Genomic DNA, 20,268 nt, shown 5'->3' with positions numbered 1-20,268 from the left:
ATGTGTTTTCAGTTAATAAGGTTATCAACTCAAAATTATTTTTTGCTATCATCTTTCAATACAGTGCTTGAACAAGAAAGGAATGAGAAAATGTTTCTTTTGGACTACCAGAGCATCCCACACCCACATAAAAGATAACATCATCCATCCATCCATCCATTTTCTTCCACTTATCTGAGGTCAGATACCGGGGTCATTAGCTTTAGCACAGACACCCAGACTTCCCTTTCCCCAGCCAGTTCATCGAGCTCTTCCGGGAGGATCCCGAGGTGCTCCGGGGCCAGCTGGTGACAGACTCTTCAGCATGTTCTGGGTCATCGCCGGGGTCTACTCCCGGTGGGACATGCCCAGAACAGCTCACCGGGGAGGTTTCCGAGAGGCATCTGAATCAGATGACCCAGCCAGCGGATTGGGCTCTTCTCAATGTGGAAGATCAGCGGGTCTACTCTGAGCTCCTCCCGGATGACTGAGCCTCTCACCCTATCTCTAAGGTCGGACACTCAACAGAGGTAAATCATTTCGGCCGCTTGAGACCTTCACCTTTCGGGCTCTTGGTCACAACAGAATGATACAAATTCTGCATTACTCCAGACACTGCCCTGATCCACTTGTCGATGTCCCGTTCCAGTCTCCTCTCACTTGTGAACAAGACCCCAAGATACAGGAACTCCTCCACTTTGGACCAGATTTCATCACCGAACAGAAGAGGGCATGCCACCCTTTTTGGACTGAGGACCATAGTCTCAGATTTGGAACTGCTGATTTTCATCCCCACCACTTCACACTCTGTTGCGAACCACTCCAGTAAGAGTTGGAGATCACGGGTTGATGATGCTAGCTGAATCAGATCTGCGAAAATCAGAAATGGAATACTGAGGCAACCAAAGTGGACTCCCTCTACGTCTCGGCTACACCTAGAAATTCAACCTCTCCTTATTTTCACCCATTTCCCCTAATTTTTGACCCACTACTTCTTGTTTGACAACTGTGCCATGTTTTTGTGGATCAATGAAAAATAATGAAGAATGAGTCAGTAAGGATTGTACGGTGATCGACAGTGTGTGTGCCTCTCAGTTCTGAGGACGGGGTTCAAATGCCAGCCCCGCCTGTGTGGGGTTTACATGTTCTCCCCATGCCTGTATGGGTTGACTCCAGGCACTCCGGTTTCCTCCCACATCCCAAAAACATGTATTAATTGGAAACTGTAAATTGCCCGTAGGTGTGATTGTCAGTGTCAGTTTGTTTCTATGGTCCCTGCAAGTGCCTGGCAACCAATTCAGGTTGTACCCCGCTTCCTGCCTGAAGATAGGCGGGAGAGGTTCCAGTACTCCCGCGACCATAGTGAGGATAGGCGGCTCAGATAATGGATAAACGGATGGATGGAGTCTGCGGGAGGGGGATTGTCCATAACGATATTCCATATGTTGTCTTTTGTTAGTGTTCTATGCGATGTCACAGACCGGCCATGTTGGTTTTCATCACGCAACTTGTTTGCTTGTCCACGGCAGTAAAGCCGAGCAAGCCGAGCGACGCCTGCCAGCCTCTCATCACTTGGCACGGGGCACAGCGGCATGTAAATTTCATGACCACAACGTGTCATCGCTGCCAATTCTCCGCCTGCGAGTGCAATTCACTGGGATGCTCACAAAAGCCAGCACTATTCATCTTTTATAATGCTGTTTATTGGTCCCGATGTGAAAGATTTACAGGGATGTTTAATCCCACGGGTTGAGTCAGGTAGAGGGATACTGTGCAGCGATGGGGCGGCTGAGCGGGGACAGAGGGAGGCTGGGTGTAGACTGACAAGCAGACAGACAAGCGTAGCTGCTAATGTAGCAGGCAGGGAGGCGCTGATGGCCTGTTGCCAAGGTGACACAGGCCAGCCGGGTTGTGTCTCATTTGGAGATGCAAACGAGACCTTGCAGCTCTCGCTGAAGCCTCCTCCGGAGACATAAAGTAAACCCTGTCTCCACACACTCAACATCCTCCCAGGGGAACAGCCCCTGCACACACCTGATCTGAGGAAGGAAGACTTGTGCAACTATTTGTTTGCTTTTCACGTTTCCCTGTGATCTGCCTCCTTTGTATCCAGTGGGTTCCTTATGAGAAGGATTGCTCGTGGCTCCTAAGTGTCCAACAACCCCCACATTGACATCTTCCCTCCTTGTATTCTCCAAGCTTCAATTGATTCTCTCTGTTGAATTGGCCCTTTTCAGAGACAGGGTGTGTGTGTGTGTGGGGGGGGGGGGGGGGGGGTTGGCGGGAGGGGGACGGCGAGCTGTTGAATAACAGCTCTCAGCCGACGCAGCACTCCATCCCAGCGACAACAAAAAGGCAGACTCCTTTGTTTAGCTAAAGGTAAACAGCTGGGAACAGATGACGTTGGCCGGCCTGATTTACGTGGCCACAGCAACTGGGGTGACAAGGTTTTGTTGGGAGGACAAAAACAGATGACTGGAGAGCCAATCAAGTCAGAAAAAAAGAAAAAGGAAAAAAAAAACGTTTTTGTATTTGTTTGTCAAGTTCAAAAAGTATCATTAGAGGGCAATTTCTCAACCACCTGAAAGATTGGATGACATTCTAAACACAACAGCCTGAAATTTAGAAGGAAATCATCCCCCAAAAATAAACATTTGTATTATGCTGACAATTTTCCAGCAAGATGAATAACACCATCTTTTGTGACACAATCCCAAAGGCAATTAGTCTTTCAGATTCTTGATTCCACAAGTTTTACAATCAAGTAAAACCAAAAAGTTAAACATGTGTAAACCTTTGGACACTATATTTTACAACAATCGCTTTATATTATAGCTTTAATTTAAAAGTGATATAGATGAGTAAACATCAAATAAATCTTGCCCAAAATTTGGTGTGCTGGAGACGTCACATTGCTCTACAAAATCTCCAATGTTGTTGTAGGAACTGGAATCCCATACAAGTTAAGTATGCAATGTCAAATACATCTGAGAAAACAACAAGTTTTTTTAAAAAATAATTCAAAGATGGTAAAATATTTTTTGAGTTGGGAAGGGTTAGCCAATATTATTTATTAACTACACATATTACGCAGTAATAATAATATGAGGAGTGCAACCACAGAGTGGTTATCAGATATGCTAACAGTTAGCCTGGATTTTTCAATTTCTTCAGATATTTCTTTCTAAATACGGTACATTATACTGTACATTTGAAGATTATTGCTGAAAACATGCTAAGACTGAGAAGTGTGCAGTGGTCAATTTTAAAGATAAATTGTTATGCGGTTTTTGATGAGTTCTGTGTTCTTGATTTTCTGCGGTGTAACTAAAATAGCACCACGTGACTTTGGTGTCTTGGCGCTTCATACACACTGTCAGTTATCCAGCACAATTGCGACGTGCAGGCCATCCCTACAGCCCCAAAATGCTCTTTGGATGCTACGTTGGCATGGTCACTTTAAAACCAATCGTTGTTGGCCGGAAGACAGTTAAAGAAGGATAATTTCTTTACTTTTATGTCTGACATGACAGCAGCGTGTGGACAGGAGTTTTGCACTGGCGTGGCCTCTTTAGAGCGCCTCATTGTTGCAGCATTGAAAAGCCCTGTGACGACGACCTGATGGGGTATATTCCAGCCACCAGAGGTTTTAAGTGATCACGTAGTATCCTTTTTTTTCAGGTTGTAATAGTGTTGTTTGATTTAGATTTGAAAGTTGAGCGGGGCCTAGTTTCAGCACATTCAGTGGACACCCAATGACATTCAATATCAGAGAGGATGTTATTTTTTTTTTCAAGATTTTGAAAGCCTCATTGGTGTATTTTTTTAAATTATTATTATTATCTCTTCACAGGGATTTAGAATTCTAACACAATCTGGTCATCATCCCATTTGTTTGGATTTATGAAACATTGCCATAAGACACTCTGTTAGTTCCAACACCAATTTTCTTTGAAGACCGAATTGTGCAACCAAATGATTGGACATTTCAGCTTTGAATGTAAACACATTTACAAGTAGACTTTTTAATGAGAAAAGCCTCTACTCCATACAGAATGCAGATTCAAAACTATGTATTCAAAAACATCCCATCATCATCATCCTTCCATGAAAAAACACCCCCCGCCCTCCCTAAAATCACAGCAAGTAATTAATGAGAGAGTAAATGCACTATTACTTGCGATCATTTTGCAGTCGCAAGTACAAAACGAGCGCAAATGGAAGGGCCATTAACAAGTGAGGCTGACACACACTTATGAGAAAAGCCACATATGCCATGCCGACCAAATCCTGAATGGTTAAATGGTCATGAATAATTAGGGCATTCTCTCAGTGAGCAGATGTCTCTTTCTGCAGAGCGCCGCTCCTCGCAAGGATGAACGTGTGGCGAGATAAGCCTGGTGGAGGAGCCTGCTGAGGATGGAGGTATAGGGTGGTGGTGGTGGCGGGGGGTGGGAGGTCTTTTTCTGTCTTTTCTGGATGATAAAGTCAAAAAGATTGGATAATGTAGCCTGTTGAGACAATACAGCATTTGGGCACAATCACATCGTTCCCCCACATATGCAACCCTCTCATACAGACAAGCAATAGACAACGACACACACAGGGTGATCAATACTTCCGGCCACTGACCTTCCCCCAAAACACACACATACCACGTAACACCGATTATTTACAAGCACTCCCATTTGAAGCCCCTGAAGTCCAGAGTGGGTCTGGTGCTAAGAACCTACACTTTTTTCTGCTACATGTGTCTGCACACCCATACACTTCCTACCTCACCATTTTAATATTAATCATTGTTTGTCTTATATGTACGTTTCTGCGCTCCGAGGACTGTTCCTTTCAATGGCTTCATGCTTTAAAGAAAAAGGCTCTTAACCTTGGGTTCCATGGCACACCAACCTTCAATTGGGGTTCCAGGGGACTGTGGACACTAAATGGAAAATTGACATCCATATTTACTATGTTCTTTTATTAAGACTTACCTTATGAACAAAAAAAAACCATTACCCTCACGTACGAGAGAGATTAAGAACCAGATGTCTGTGCAAGTAAAACTGTATTTGCCCGTTTGTAATATTTTAATATTCAAATATTCACAACACTGACAAGATGAGCGCTAAACCAACTGTACAGTTCATCCCAGGCCAGTAGTTGGTGCCCCTACTTTGACATTTTTCAACTTACAAGCCATTGAATGGTCAATTTGGATGTGTTTTTGCTTTTGGTTATAAGTGAAAATTTCATTTATGAGCCTGGTTGCCATATAACACTACTCGTGTGAAGCACAAAAAAACTCCTGAGGGTTCTGTAATCCCTTCCAATGCGGGTAAGGACACACGCAGTTGCTGAAGCACTTTAGGATGTTTATTGAGCAGACAGACAAACGTACAAGTAAAAAGTACAAACACTTCAAAGGAATCCAGCCAATTCCAGCCGATGGAACCCCTTGAAGGCACACCAACACGCAAATACGGTACTGCACTATGCACAGTGGCTAGACTTTATAAAATAAGTTAATTTCACAATCTTATTTTTAATTTGTTTTCTCATGTTTTATACAGTACAATGCTATTAAATATTTTGTGGTGTTTTGGTGGGCTAGAACAGAAGAATGGAATTAAACTCTTTAGTCAAGGTACAACTGCACGGCAAAACTGTGGTATGCATGCATGGCCAGTGGTTGAATGTGTAGCCAACCATCAATCTTCTATTAAACCACCAATCATTTTCATTCTAAACAGATATTTTTTTAAGTCTACGGATTTGTCTGCCATTTTGCGTGTCAGACAAGCGGTTCTCAGTTTAGCAAAAAGCAACGATTATACTCTGAAAAGATAATTAAACAAAATTCAGCACACCATTGTTCTTGACATTTGGTACTGACACAGGAACATTGAGAAAATGATTAAATGTTCCATATTTTTTTTACATAGAAAGACAATGCCACCTTTCCTCTGATTGGTTGCCTCATGTTTGTTATGTTGACATAGGCGGCTTGAGTGAGGTGAGGGAGGTGGAGATCACGTGTGACATAGATAAGTTTGAGAAATTCAAATGACCTAATTTCAGGCCTCATGGCAATAAACATCTAGAAATCAGGAATGTATAGACAATTTCAGTTATATTACGTTTACTAAAGCACCATAGAGCCAGTATGACATCCTGAGTACTAGAAAAACTTGGTTTGGTAAAATATGGGACCTTTAAAGTGTGACACCAATTTCTGTTAATGTTTTTCATTTAAATGTAAACTTCTGTCACTAACCTATACTCATGCAGTAGTAAAGTCACAATTGCAAAAAGTATTTCCATCCATCTGTTTTCTTTTGCCGCTTATTCTCACGAGGGTCGCGGGTAGTACTGGAGCTTATCCCAGCTGTCAACGGGGAGGAGGTGGGGTACACCCTGAACCGGTTGCCAGCCAATTGCATGGCACATAGAAACAAACAGCTGAATGAACAATAACACCTAGGGGCAATTTAGAGTGTCCAATGTTGCATGGTTTTTGGAATGTGGGAGGACGGGGAGAACATGCAAACTCCACACGGGCGGGTCTGGGATTGAACCCGGGACCTCAGAACTGTGAGGCCAACCCTTTACCAGCTGATCCATTGTTCCGCCCGCAAAAAGTATTTGTATAAAACAATTCTAGCCAATAAATACAAAACAATTCAATAAAAAAAAGTAATTAGAGTGCAATCTATTTCACTGTGCACTATTCCTAATCTCGAAATACAGTATCATATTCATACTAACAAAACTCATTAACTTACTACAAAGTCATCTGTAGTTCGCATGCCTGTTCATTAGTTAGCGGTACAGCTGACAAAACCAATAATTTTACTCGGATCGGATTGTGAGCGTATATGATAGTTTTGTTGTTTGCTTTTAAACAGGAACAGCATCGTCAAGAAGAGGCTCATTATGCAAAACCAGATGTAGGGATAAGGGTTGCATTTTAATTAGATTCCACTCTGGGACTGTGTTTTATTACGTTGTATCAACTCGAAGGCGAGGAAGAAGCCTTGGAGCAAAAGTAACATAAGAGGGATAGAAAAACAAAAACAATGATGAAACCGAGATAACAAAATGGAAGAAAAACAACATCTAACTTAATTCTTGAGAATGATGGCCTGCTTTTACAAAAATAACAAAGCTCCATTTTGCATGGGATGGCCGTGGAATGCTCAGGTGATTCCCATGCACACTTGACCAAGATTTAGTGATTAAAACAGTTGGCAATCGACATCCTTAACAATAATAATGTCAGAACGATCTCCGCCACATGTGCGCAGATGATTAAAAACTGAAAAGACAACGCCCATCTGATTATCTGCATCCGACATGGCCTTTTGTCAAAAATAATTATCTGCTTCCAGTTCAGGCGCCAGTGTTTGTTCCTGAGCTCGCTGTCAGTTGTTGCTGCTTCACGAGCTAACCAAGACGGCTAGCCGAGGCGATTCGAGTCGGCTCCAGTGTCCGAACAGGATTTATACCCGGGCAGATCGCGCACCACAAATTACAGTCTCCTCACAGTCACGTTCAATAAAGACAGAACCTAACAACCTCTGGAGGTTGAGAGGATTTATGCTCGTATTATGCTCATCTTCTGTACTTCCACCGGGGAGGGTCTTTGTTACCACTTTCCATATTGGCCTTCATCGGAGGCAGTATGCAACCCTACATTGGTGGATTTACCCTGCAGGTCTAAGTACCCACATCTGGTTTAAGCACTGTACCTCAGATTTTATATGTGTGTATGTCTATTTCCATGAACATTTTAAGTGCAAACATAATTTATTAACAACACAAATACTGTGCCCCATTATTGCCTCAAAAAATGGTTTGCTCCACCCAATCCCTCCCACCTCTTCCTCGCTGGGCTCTGAGCACTCTACCTGCAGAGAAGTGTTATTCCAGTGTTAAGGCATAAGTGCCTGGTTTGAACAAGAGTATGTGACATATTTCTTAACTTCATCCACTCAATACCAACACGCTATTATTAATATTGCCAGTCCTTATTTTTGCTACCTTTATTTATAGGTTGCTATGTAATTAGCAGGCCTTTTATTCCTAGCTAGGAAACGGTTCAAGGTGTCAGACAATAACACTTTTCTCTGTATTTAAGTGAGAGTACTTGTTGTGTAATCTATATGTAAGATTATTAAAGTCAAAGTAAAGGTGCTACTGAATAGTAAAATGTATAAAGCAATGAAATTTATCTTGCCTAGTTGGGAGCTCAGCACCCCTAAAGCGCTAATCCTAGAATTGCCACTCATCGATGCAAGCTTGATGGGGTACATCCAATGTGAGCAGTTGCACAGCATAAATTGCACAGGTCCGATACGTACTGAATTTTTTATCGATTCAATTTATCCCTTAGCCATTTGGAAGAGGCTTGATTCAGAGCTGAAGATAATCAATTTTGTGCTTTGCTTCCATTTACACTGCCACGCTGCGTGTTCAAAATGTCATGAAAATGGTACAACACAATGGAACTCCACCCTATTTGGCTCATCTTCCAATTTATACTATAAGTTGGCATAGCCTTTGTCATTCAATTGGCCATCCTCCAGCCAGATCCCGAAGGTTTGATGGTGTATATAATGCAATATAATAAAAGTCTCTAAAGGTCATGTGGTGCCAGCCGCGAGGAAGTGTATCTAGTGCGGTGATGTGACTTGACTGGTAAAAGTCTGCAGACAGCAATAACTGTCAGCGGCATGCGGCGACACGCAATCCAGTCAGAGAGTCCCGTTAAAGGTCGGCCAACGCAAACAAGCGCTGTCGATCTATGCATTTATGGATTTGTTTGGGAGCTTGACACGGAGAGGAGGCGTCTTGAACTCTGGGATTTGAAGCAAGAGAGGGGGAAGGGCACGGGGACAGTGTTATTAAGGGGATTGAATTACAGAGATGTAGATTCAAGCGAATCAATGAGGAGCAGAAGAACATGTTTAGGGCTTGAAGCTCATTGATTGTGAACACGATGCAGAGTTTTTTTTTTTCTTTTAAAGCCTGGCTGCCCTCAGTTATGAGTGTACCGCACCGGGGACAAAGATATGACTCACAAGGAGACGATGACTTATACCTCGGGTGAGCTGCTCGACAGCTTTTACTGTCCTATCTAGACATGCTGTAACCTTCGAGTTCCACTTCCCTTATTCACTCTTCAACACGTACGCCTGCACAATTGAATGGCATCCAACAGCAGAGCTGTAAAGACTTGATTTTTAGGACTTGGGAACAGAACACACGAAAAAACATGAACATTTGGAAAAAAATTAGGGTGAAGGTTAGTGCCTTGATGCCTTTGAGTGACTTAAGTAAAATATTGTCAATCTGTGCTCTCACTGAATGTTTTGAACTCCTATTTCCACGCCTGTGTTGCACTTAGTATTCAAATGCTGCCTGGAGTATTTGCAATATGGTGAGGAATGTAACTCATCTTCCCACAGCTAGCGTAATGTGGACTTTGACAGCAAACAAGTTGAGTGAATCAACAGTGCCTCTGGTGGTTTCAAATAAGTACTGCATGCCATTTTGCCTTTTATTTCCTTTAAGACGCAATTAATAGCAATTGACATTCATCATATCTATTATTAAGAACTTGGGTCAACTTAGATTATTATAAGTTATTGTTAGCCATAAAAGAATCTTTGTCTATTACTAAGATAAAGTAATCATTTGTTGATTCCCAGAGGAGAAATTGAAGCGCTACATTGAACATAACAGGGAAAGGAAATAAAAATCAATAAATAGAATAAAACTAAAAATCAAAAATCAGCTTTTTGTTTTTACAACTTTTTTTATATGGTCCTTTAAGTGATTACAGTGTAGGTAAATATAGAATTCTTTGACAAATGAATGCCCAAAAACCTACCAGTTACTGCAAATACGTGTCCTGGGGACTTTGTATGTTTTAGGCATCCTGTACATAACCCCTTTAAAACTCACACAGTAACTCCCCCTGGAAACTATGAAACAAAATGTGCAAATTGGGTGGACATATCCGTCATAACAAGACGCATGAAAAAGTCTCAAAAACCCACACATGAAACGCCCAAGTCAGCCATTATGATTTGAAGTGCCTATTCCGGGCTAATTTCAGCGGTCGTACTTTGACAAACTCTCGCTCGTGAGTTCACCTGAACGAGACCCAATTGGGGAGAGATATCTCAAACAGATGAAGGACATTTGCTTCCGTCATCTTGTGGGGGAAACATCATTCTGAGGATTTGCCATGGAAAAGGCAAAGGTGAGGCCCCGTTTATTTTTTACACCACTACTTTTTTGCTGATTCTTATTATTTCAGCACGGTGAATTTACACTTTGTGGACCATTTACATGATTATAGAGTGGGCATAGCGGTGTTACGACTAATTGACAAGTTAGTGACTGTCACTGATTTTCGTTACATGAATAATCGTTTAAAGACGTTTTAACCTAAAATTGTCCAGATCCTCTAATAGTCAGTCTCTTACCAGCGAATATTAATATTTATTACAATAATAAAGCCGTGCATAGTAATTACTATATTTATTATAACAATAAAACCTACTGATTATCTTTGTGTATCACCAGAATAAGACATTGGCAAACACCGTTTACAGTGATCAACATTTTTTCTCTTTTCTGATCTGTTACAGACCAAACGGGTAACCGATTCATAATCAATTGAATTTAATCAATTTCCCTTCATCAGTCTACCTTTAACAATTTGCAGTCTTACAAGGACCTGCAAACGGGATCCACAAAAATAATAGCTATGGAATTCCTGTACTGGATCTAAGGTTGTGCCTAATTGTGCATATTTTGAAAGTAGCAGCAAAACTTTTTGACTGTTAGAAGTGGTTGTAGTTCTCCACTTTGGGCATTTTCATTTTTGATACTGTTCTCTGTGATAAATTTCAACTTCAGAACGAAACGCGGATGGGACAGTAATTCGAGACAGCTATGACTGTGTTTCGAGGCAAGGCATCACTCCAGTCATATGGCACTTAGTAATAGCAAAGCGGGGGTGCGGTCGGGGCGGGGGTGGGGTGATTGTGTGTCGGCCTGACTGAAGGTATTTGTGTGTGAAAGGAAGTGTGCATGCCTGATCACCACATCAGCAGGAAATCTCCCCAGGAGGCCTGCACATGGGCACCTCACCCCCGATTCAGAGTCCTTTTGGCACGTTGTGTAACTGACACACTGGGGAATGTTCATAATAATGTATGTAATAAAGTGCTTTTGTCCCACCGTCCAAAAAAAGAATACGTCTTATCACTTTTTGTGATACATGTGAAGAAAAGCAGTGTGAATGCAGCAAAGTGCTAAATTATGAAGAATCTAAATGTGTTTCAAAACATCCGTTGTGGCAAAATGGAGCGTCACAACAAGGTGATTGTTTACTTCAGAGATTGAATTTATTTCCCGTCCGCTTGGCAGGGGCTGGCAAACTAGCCAGGCGCTTTTTATATCCACTTATTATTTTAAATAAACTTCACAGCTCCCTAAAATGCCAGCGGAAGCGCAAAGCCACTTCATCTTCTGCTGAAAATGTGGGCGCTCAGCCAGCTGGAAGCGCAACGGGGGGAAAAAAAAATTCTGAAGTTGGAAGTGGCCTGTGGCTGGTTTGATGCCCATTCTGATTTAGCAAACTTCACTCGCTCTCAAGTCTCGGTAACTAGAAGTGCTCTTGCTATAAATTTCTTGTGGCAACAATGGGCAGCAAACATTAGGGAACTGGTACCTGAATCAGTAAAGGACTGATACTGCCTTGGAAATGTCTTTAACATATGCTCAAAATTAGGGTGCCCAGATATCACCAAAAGCCAGGACAGATCCATTTTTAGGACCGTGTCTGGCTGACTTATGTTGTTCTTTGGTTGTTGGTCTTCTTTAAGTTCCACCTTCCTGCACATCTGACTGTACCTTGATTGGCAATTTTTTTTTTCCTTTCAGCGTTCATGCAATCTGTCAGTTATTACAGCAGAGTCATTGATTTGTGGTGATGATGATTGCTTGGTTCAAAGGAACATTCCTATTTATAATTCATGCTGTGACAGAGATCGTAAGGCAATTATGTTTTCCTATATCAATTTTTCCCCACCAAAATAAATAGAAGTCTGTTGCAGCCCCCCAAAACATTGAAACTTGTATTGTTTTTAAGAAAGAAAAATAGCACAGTTGTGTTCTGAAAACAGTGTGAAACAAAAGACCATGAAACTGCGTACTGTAGATTTGTATGTTAGTTGGCCTACTGATTGACACTAGGAGCCTAGTCTGGTTCTGGTTAAAGTTTAGTGTGAGCTTCTGGTTGTTCTTGCGTGTCTATTTTTCTGAGTTACTTATCCTCTCAAGGGTCACCGGAATGGTGGAGCCTATCCCAGCTATCTTTGGGCAGGTGGCAGGTTACATCCTCAACTGGTTGCCAGCCAATCGCAGGGCATATCAAGACAGTCACAATCACAATCACACCTCAGGGCAATTTGGTGTACCCGGAGAAAACCAACACAGGCATGGGGAAAACATGCAAATTCCACACACCTGGGACTGGGATTTGAACCCTAGTCCGCATAATTGTGATGCTCCGCTGGGCCGCCCCTTGCCTGTTCTCATCTTGTATTTTTATGTTTGACTGTCAATAAACATCTGAGAGTGCATCATCACTTGAAAGGGCTTTAGAGTACATTTATGGCCCACCATTTTATTTTCATTTCATTCAAGCGGTAGTGCATCTTTCAAAAGTCATCCATCCATTTTCCGAACCGCTAATCCTCACAAGGGTCGCTAATGCTGGAGCCTATCCCTGGCACTGGGCGAGAGGCAGGGTACACGCTAAACGGGTTTACCAGCCATCACAGGGCATACAAAGACAAACAACCATTCACACATTCAGGCAATCTTCAATTCACCTACCCATGCATGTTTTGGGAATGTGGGAGGAAACCGGAGTACCTGGAGGAAACGCCCACAAGCATTTGAACCCATGTTCTGAGAAGTATGAGGCAGATCTGCTAACCAGTTGTCCACTGTGCTGCCCTCTCTAAAGTCCTCCATCCATTATCCGAGCTGCTTATCCTCACGAGGGTCACGGGAGTGCTGGAGCCAATCCCAGCTGTCATCAAGCAGGAGGCAGGTTACACCCTGAACTGGTTGCCAGCCAATTGCAGGGCACATGGAGACAGACAACAGACACACTCACATTCACACCTTGGGGCAATTTAGAGTCTCCCATAAATGCAGGTTTTGGAATGTGGGAGGAAACCGGAGTGCCTGGAGAAAACCCACACAGGCACGGGGAGAACATGCACACGTGGGGCTAGGATTTGAACCCCTGTACTGAGAACAGTGAGGTAGATATTCAAACCAGTCGCGGTCCCCCGTGCTGCCTTTTCTAAAGCCAAGATTATTTTGTATAATCTTTGATCACAAAAGATCCTCAAAGTGCTTCACAGACCAATAGTTGACTATGATTGACAACTTCTCCTCATTGACCCTCCCAATGAGTCAAGGAAATATTCAAAATCCCCCAAACCTGAGCATACCTCACATTTTGGCTCACTACACACAAAAAAAAGAAAAAAGAAAACTGAGCAACAACTCGTAAACCTCGTCAATTAAGTTGTCACTGTTTGTAAAAACACATTCTACTTGGTTAAATGTTGTATTGACTTACCATTACGTTGATGATAAACAACAAATCCTCATCAGCCTGCACTATTATTATATCATAGGATCTTTTCCCATCTTTTTAAAGCCTTTACGAGACTTAATCATGAGTTGTGGTGTAACTGTGCTATTTACACACATAACATCGTTTTCCACTCGCTAACGATTTATCGTACCTCCACTGTAATCACTCAATTGCTGTACTGTATTAAAAAAAACACACACTTTTGGCCATAACAGTGACCTAGACATCCGCAATTTACGATAACTGAGAGGCGCATAAAGTGGCACCCCAGTGGACCATTGTGATATTTTATTGTAATGTAGACAGAATATGGCCCTGCTTAAAAGCTGTCGATCGGGTAATAATGGCAGTATTGATTCTAGCGCAGCACTTGACTGTCGTCAGCTGCTCAATGACATCTGCGTGACGTCACGCCCCAACATGACACCACAAGGAACAAAAGGTTTAAAGGAGAAAAAAAGCATCCAGAATTAATTGGACAGGATTGGCAAAATGCAGTATTGTTTTATTATGATCGTGGATACTTGGAGGATCTCCCAGGGGCCCTCTCTCATTGACCAGTGGTTTAATTTCCCATGTGAAAATAAACAATGTTGTTAATTTACACGCCTTGTTTTGCCATCCTGGCTACTTTTTTTGACAAACGGAGGGGTTTTTTTTTCTGTCACGGTGTATTGACCTTCTCATGGAACAATAGAGTGCAGAGCGCCGTGACTACCATGTGACAGGCTCAGCTTGTTGCATGTATGACTTACAGTGGTGGGACAATTATATGATCCACTGCTGACTTTTTCAGTTAATTAAAAGTGTCCAATTTTTATGCTTGTTTATTGATTATGGGTAAAGGTTTACCAGTAAGAAAATGCATTTAAAAAAAATCTGAATTAATTTTTACATCTATATAGAGCCCAATTGAAACGCCCGAAGGCAAGCGGGTTTGGCCCTGGTTAGTAGTAGGACGGAAGATCACCTGGGAATACCAGGTGCTCCAAGCTTCTCTCTCCAACTATAATGCGAAGGGGTTGCGTCAGGAAGGGCCTCCAGCATAAAACTGTGCCAAAAAATATGCGTTCATCTGAGATGACACGCTGTGGCGACCCCTAATGGGACAAGCCGAAAGGGAAAGAAGGAGAAGATATAGCTGCAATTCACAGCAGATGTTATCTTCAGGCACTTTCCATAAGGAGCAGGTACAGAACCGTGACCCCCACTGATTAAGGAATCAATGCTAACCCCATATGTGCAAGAGCTAGGGCAGTATTTCCAAACTTTATCATGAGAATTAGAATCAGAATCATCTTTATGTGGCAGGTATTCCAAAACACACAAGGAATTTGCCTCAGATAGTTGGAGGCAGCCATTGAACGTAAAATACTTTTGAGGCAAAACCATGAAAACACAGTACAGAGAGTCACTGAGCAATGACAAGTTACCGGTAATTTTGTAACGCTGATGCAATGTTTGGGGGGACAATAATGCAAATCATGCAGAGTCTGCAATTTAGAGCAGTTTGAAATTAGTAATAGAGTAATAATCTGATGCATTGACCATTTTGCAAATGGCGCAGACTTCAAGAAATTTAAGCAGTTTAAAGTGACTAGTACTGTGATCATCTGGAATACTAAATTGTGCAAATGGTGCAGATACTGCTCAAACGCAGGAGTGGCCCGTTTGAGTCAACAACAGATGCAAATACTGCAGAGTGGTGAGTGGACTACAATGAGTACATGAATGATATATATTATACTGTAAGTGGACGGACAACAATCGAGACAAAATTGGTGACATGTTACAATGGAATTGTATGTTAACAGTTTAAGAAGTTAAGGGCAAGAGGGAACTATTTGTTGGAATGGTTGCTAGTTTTATTTTGTATTCTTCAATAGAGCCTGTCTGAGGAAAGAAACTGGAATAGGTGGGCATCTGCCATGCTCTTGTGTTTGTTCTTGTAGCATGCAAGTTCTCAAAAGTTGTTAGGAGCTTACCGAGAACATTTTCGACAGTTTTAATTGTCCATTGCAGTCAAACTGTCATTTTTTTTATGGCAGCACCGAACCAGACTGTGACGGATGAACAAAGGACATTGGGTGATTGCTGTATTGAACTACCTCAACAGATCCTTTGGCAATCCATGCTTCCTCAGGTTGGCCGTTGGGTACATTGCGGTGTAGTCATTTGTGTAGAGATAGAGAAGAGCACCGGAGAGAGGACGTATACTTGGGGCCTCTCAGTGCTCGTGGTGCGTGTGGGATGAGGTCCTGTCCCCGAGCCTCACCTGCTGTGTCCTGCCCGTCAGGAAATTTTAATCCACTGGCAGATGGGAGGTAAGATGTTAAAATGGAGAAACTTGGGGAATAGGAGTCGGGGATGCTGGTGTTGAACATAGAGCTGAAACCCACAAAACAGGATCCTCTCATAGGTTTCCGAGCCATCGAGGTGTTGTAGGATGAAGTGCAGTCCCAGGTTGACCACAGACCTGGTTGCTCAGTAGGCATACTGCAATGAATTAAGGAGGGGACATATGACGCTCTTCAGGTGGTCCAGCACGAAGTGTTCAAAGGACTTCATGACCACAGATGTCAGGGCAACAGGCCTATAGTTGTTTAGACCCGAGATTGCACGTTTCTTTGGGACTGGGATCATGGTACTTCAGAGTTCCAGAGATCTATTGACGATCACCGTGAAGACTGGAGTGAGCTGGTCTGTCCAGACTTTGAGGCAGAAAGGTGACACAAGGTCTGAGCCCACTATTTTGTTGTCTGAAGATAAGTCTCTCATCCTGTTCATGGATGGTCAACACAGAAGGGGGTGTCAGAGGTGTGATGTTGTTAGTACTGTGTACTGGGTGGGTGTGGGGTGTCCAAGTGTCCTTTTCAAGTCTATAGAGGAAGGTGTTCAAGTCATTAGGTTGTCCTTTATTGCTCTGAAAAATGTCACAAGAGACATACAAACAAAAAAATGAAGCTGTGGCAGCGTCAGTAAAACGGGCCAAAATCCCAATGTCACGGGGTTAGGTAAAAAGAGTGCACGAGACTAGTTGCATTCACATTGTGTTCCAAATGTGAGAGTGTAGAAATAAGTCTCAAATCAAGATTTAAGCGTTTTTTCGTAGGTTTCGAAGATTTAGGCACTTCAGAATCTAGAAAAATCTGCTATAAAATATTGTGCTTTGTGAACAAAATTAGTATTTGATTTCCAATAACTCCAACAGCACAGATTGACTGGTGCCATTGCTACACGCAGCTGTGCACATTCAAGCAGATTACCAATACTGATGCTCTCAAATCATCATGTGTATGAAACATCTTTTCTAAGAATCCATTTCTTACTTTGCGATTTCTCAATCACCAAAAAAACTAGAGCTTTCACGAGAGGTTAGGGACAAGTTTGTAGACCTGTACAAATCTGGGATAAGTTACAAAACCATCGCCAGAAACCTTGGTCACAACTATTGGCGCCGTGATTCAAAATTGGAGGACACACAAAATGTCCATCAGTTGCCCTCATACTGGAACTCCATGGAAGATCTTGCCTCGTAAAATGAGGATGGTCATGATAAAGGAAAGGGAGCATCCTCAAAGTGCATGGTAGGAAGCTATTAATGATCTGAAGTCAATTTGGTCCAAGTCAGTAACTCACTGCACTATCAACTGAATCTTGCAATTCCTGCAAGAAAGTTTGCCCTGCTCGAAAAAAAAGAAAAAAAAATCACATAACCAGACACCCCTTCAGTTAGCCAGGGAACATCTTAACAACTCAGAGAACGTTTGGGATGTAGTACAAGGTGCAGATAAAACAAAAGTTGAGCTATTTGATCTCAATTTGGCTCACTGTATGCCGGATGAATAAATGTATGACCATCGTCACAGTCGAGCATAGAGGTCGAATTCCTTGTGTTTTGGGATTCAGTGCAACTTCACTTAGTTGGGAACCCAATGAACGGAGTTCTATTGTAATATCTTGGATGAAAACCTCCTTTGCTCCCCAAGAACAACAGAGATAGACCCCAGATGTACTACCAGGGGTAAAAAAGCAGTGCCTGTAGAAGAAATACTGTGCATTATCGCTGTCATCTGAGAGACACCTCACAACTGTAAAATCACTACTTTTCATGGAATCAAGAAAACACCATCTTGCTTGAGTTACCAAACATGATTCAAGTTGTTTCCACACCTTACAATGCTATCATATATGAAAGCGCATCAAGAACACACCACGGCCAAATAATGTTTAGTCAGGCTAAAAAAAAATTACATGACGTATGCTCAGAAAATGGATGGATGGTAAGTTTTCCACATCAACGTCTGTCCCCGTGCAACCCCTGGCAAACCTGGGACATCAAGGTCTTAGAGGTGTGAGTGAGGCAGTAAATAAAACGATGAGCTGACTAAGCAGTGTAATCGACTGAAATGAATCTGAACACTAATTTGCTTTTGTAGTTGGCACTTCCTTCTGCACCGAAGCATTACAGCTTTCCATTTTCACAAAAGGCTTACTCCATTGTATGTAACTCTTTTCACTCATCTTCTAAAATACATCCAGACTTTTAATCTCGAGGTGATACAATCCTGCATGGCTCCCGCACAGAGAGGAATGTGGCAGTTTTAACAATACTTCTCAGGCATTCTACAATTCGAGATGGGCTGTAGGGGCAGACCAATAGTATGGATTTGTGAAAAAATATGAAATTGATCATCACTGGACCTACGAAGTTTGCACCCGGCAGCAACGATTAAGGTCATGAATTGCCCTAGTTAGTCTCCCGACCTCAGCCCGAGAGAAAACCCATGAAAGGAGCTGAAGTTTCAAGTTTCCATGCACCAGACAAACTTGAAGGATTTAGTAAGTTTCTGTCAAGAGAAGTAGACCAAAATACCTCTTGAACTGTGTGCAGAGCTGGTGACCAACTACAAAAATTGTCTCAACGCCGTGCTTGCCAGCAAGGCTTTCTCCACCAAATACTAACTCGTTTTGCTTTGAGATAATCAATAAGAATCACAAATCAGAATTACCTTTATTTGCCAAGTACGTCAGAAACACAAGGAATTTGTCTCCGGAAGTTGGAGCCATTCTAGTACGACAACAGAGTAACATTATGACCCCCTCAAAATACTTTTGAGATATAAAAACAAAAACACTGAACAATGAGAGGTTACCAGTAACATGCTAATGCTGATACAATGGCAGTTGTGCAAATAAGATGCCAATAAACAAACAAAAAACAAAAAATAGAGTTCACTTCAATAAATAAATATACAAAGCAGTATTTGCTCTACATCACAACCGTAACAAGGAGCATGAATGTCAATTTTCCAGGTATAAAACTCAAATCAAACCCTTACCGTTTAAAGTCAAGTTTCCACATCACATAAGAATTAATATGATGTAACTGGGAGGAACACTGAGGTTTTTGTCCTCGGTATTCCGAGTATTTCTACCCAAAACAACAGTAGATTGTCTTCTCTGTACAACCTTGCAAAAGAGGAACATGAAGACAGGGCACACACAAGCCCTTGAAAGGGAGCATATGATTTGCAGAAATGTGGTGAAAATAAACAACATGCCGTCCGTCGCTTACGTAAGCAGCTGTACATTCTTTTCTCCAAAATGCCGTCTGTCCTTTCCAATCAAGGCTCTTCCTCTGCCCACTCGGTGAAGAGTAAGAACAGGGGTTGAAGTGTGGTTCAATTTACTGTCAGAGGGACACGCTAAAAAGATGAGGCCTGGCAGTAAAAATTGACAAAGCACACCATTCACTAGTGTACTGTAGTGGTGAACATGTTAGCGAGTCGTGACACAACAAATGCAATTTGTTGTGCGTCTTGAGGATCCTTATATTTAGGGCTGCTATTATGCAACAGCGCTCCACTAAACTATTTGTATCAAATGAAGTGCTTTGGGAAGCGCCATTAACAGTGTTGGTCTTGCACTTTTTTCCCCCCAGTCTCATGCTGTTAGCAATAACTCTCCCTCCATCCCCCACCTCGACTAAACACCACGCAACAGGGTGGAGGTCAAAACACACTCCAGATAAGAGGGGGAAAAGGAGGAGAAGTATTACCAGGGTGGGTGGGCGTATGACGGTGGAGCACACTCCCTGACCACAGAGCACAATGTCTTATCTTGTCCTCGCCGGTTATCAGCGACAAATGTAGCATATGTCTGCTGCCATTAGAAATTATAATACTCATCAAGGGAAGAAGAACCAAAGTAGGAGGTTGATGGTTTACTTAGTGCAGCAATGTTGTATTTATATTTGATGTAAAAGTGCCCTCTAATTGGGGGTCCCAGGATTTGAGCCCCGGTCCTCAGAACTGTGAGTCAGGTGCGCGCCGAGCCGAGATTTGAAACCAGAACCCATTGACCATGGAGCAGACTAGCTGACCACCACATCATATGTTGACTATTGTGGTTTCAATGTGAACAGAAGTCCTCTTTTTGTGATTCTCTGTTGGCCCCAGCTTTTGGCATGGGATCTAAATGTACAGACTTGATGGTGATTAATTGTTCTTTGAGTCACTGTTCATCCAGTCATTTGGCTGAGTTGCATGCCAATCATTACATGCAGCATTGTGGTCCATCAGACATTTGGAAGCCAA

At 42.3% G+C, this 20,268-nt stretch overlaps 1 long non-coding RNA gene across 1 annotated transcript in view; it reads right to left on the bottom strand.

Annotated features, from left to right (window-relative positions):
* LOC133501340 (uncharacterized) overlaps positions 1–19,460 on the bottom strand; it is a 52,281-nt gene extending 32,821 nt beyond the window's left edge. Inside the window, exons 1-2 of the long non-coding RNA XR_009795158.1 lie at positions 19,012–19,460; positions 18,682–18,740 (exon numbers count right to left, since the gene is read on the bottom strand). This is a non-coding gene — a long non-coding RNA (uncharacterized LOC133501340). The remainder of the gene's footprint in view (positions 1–18,681; positions 18,741–19,011) is intronic.
* Positions 19,461–20,268: the final 808 nt, after the last annotated feature.

The sequence above is a fragment of the Syngnathoides biaculeatus genome, chromosome 5 (assembly GCF_019802595.1).
Source record: "Syngnathoides biaculeatus isolate LvHL_M chromosome 5, ASM1980259v1, whole genome shotgun sequence".
NCBI classification, from domain to species: Eukaryota; Metazoa; Chordata; class Actinopteri; order Syngnathiformes; family Syngnathidae; genus Syngnathoides; species Syngnathoides biaculeatus.
The sequence above is the reverse complement of the archived record's forward strand: the minus strand, read 5'-3'. Positions and strand labels throughout refer to the sequence as shown.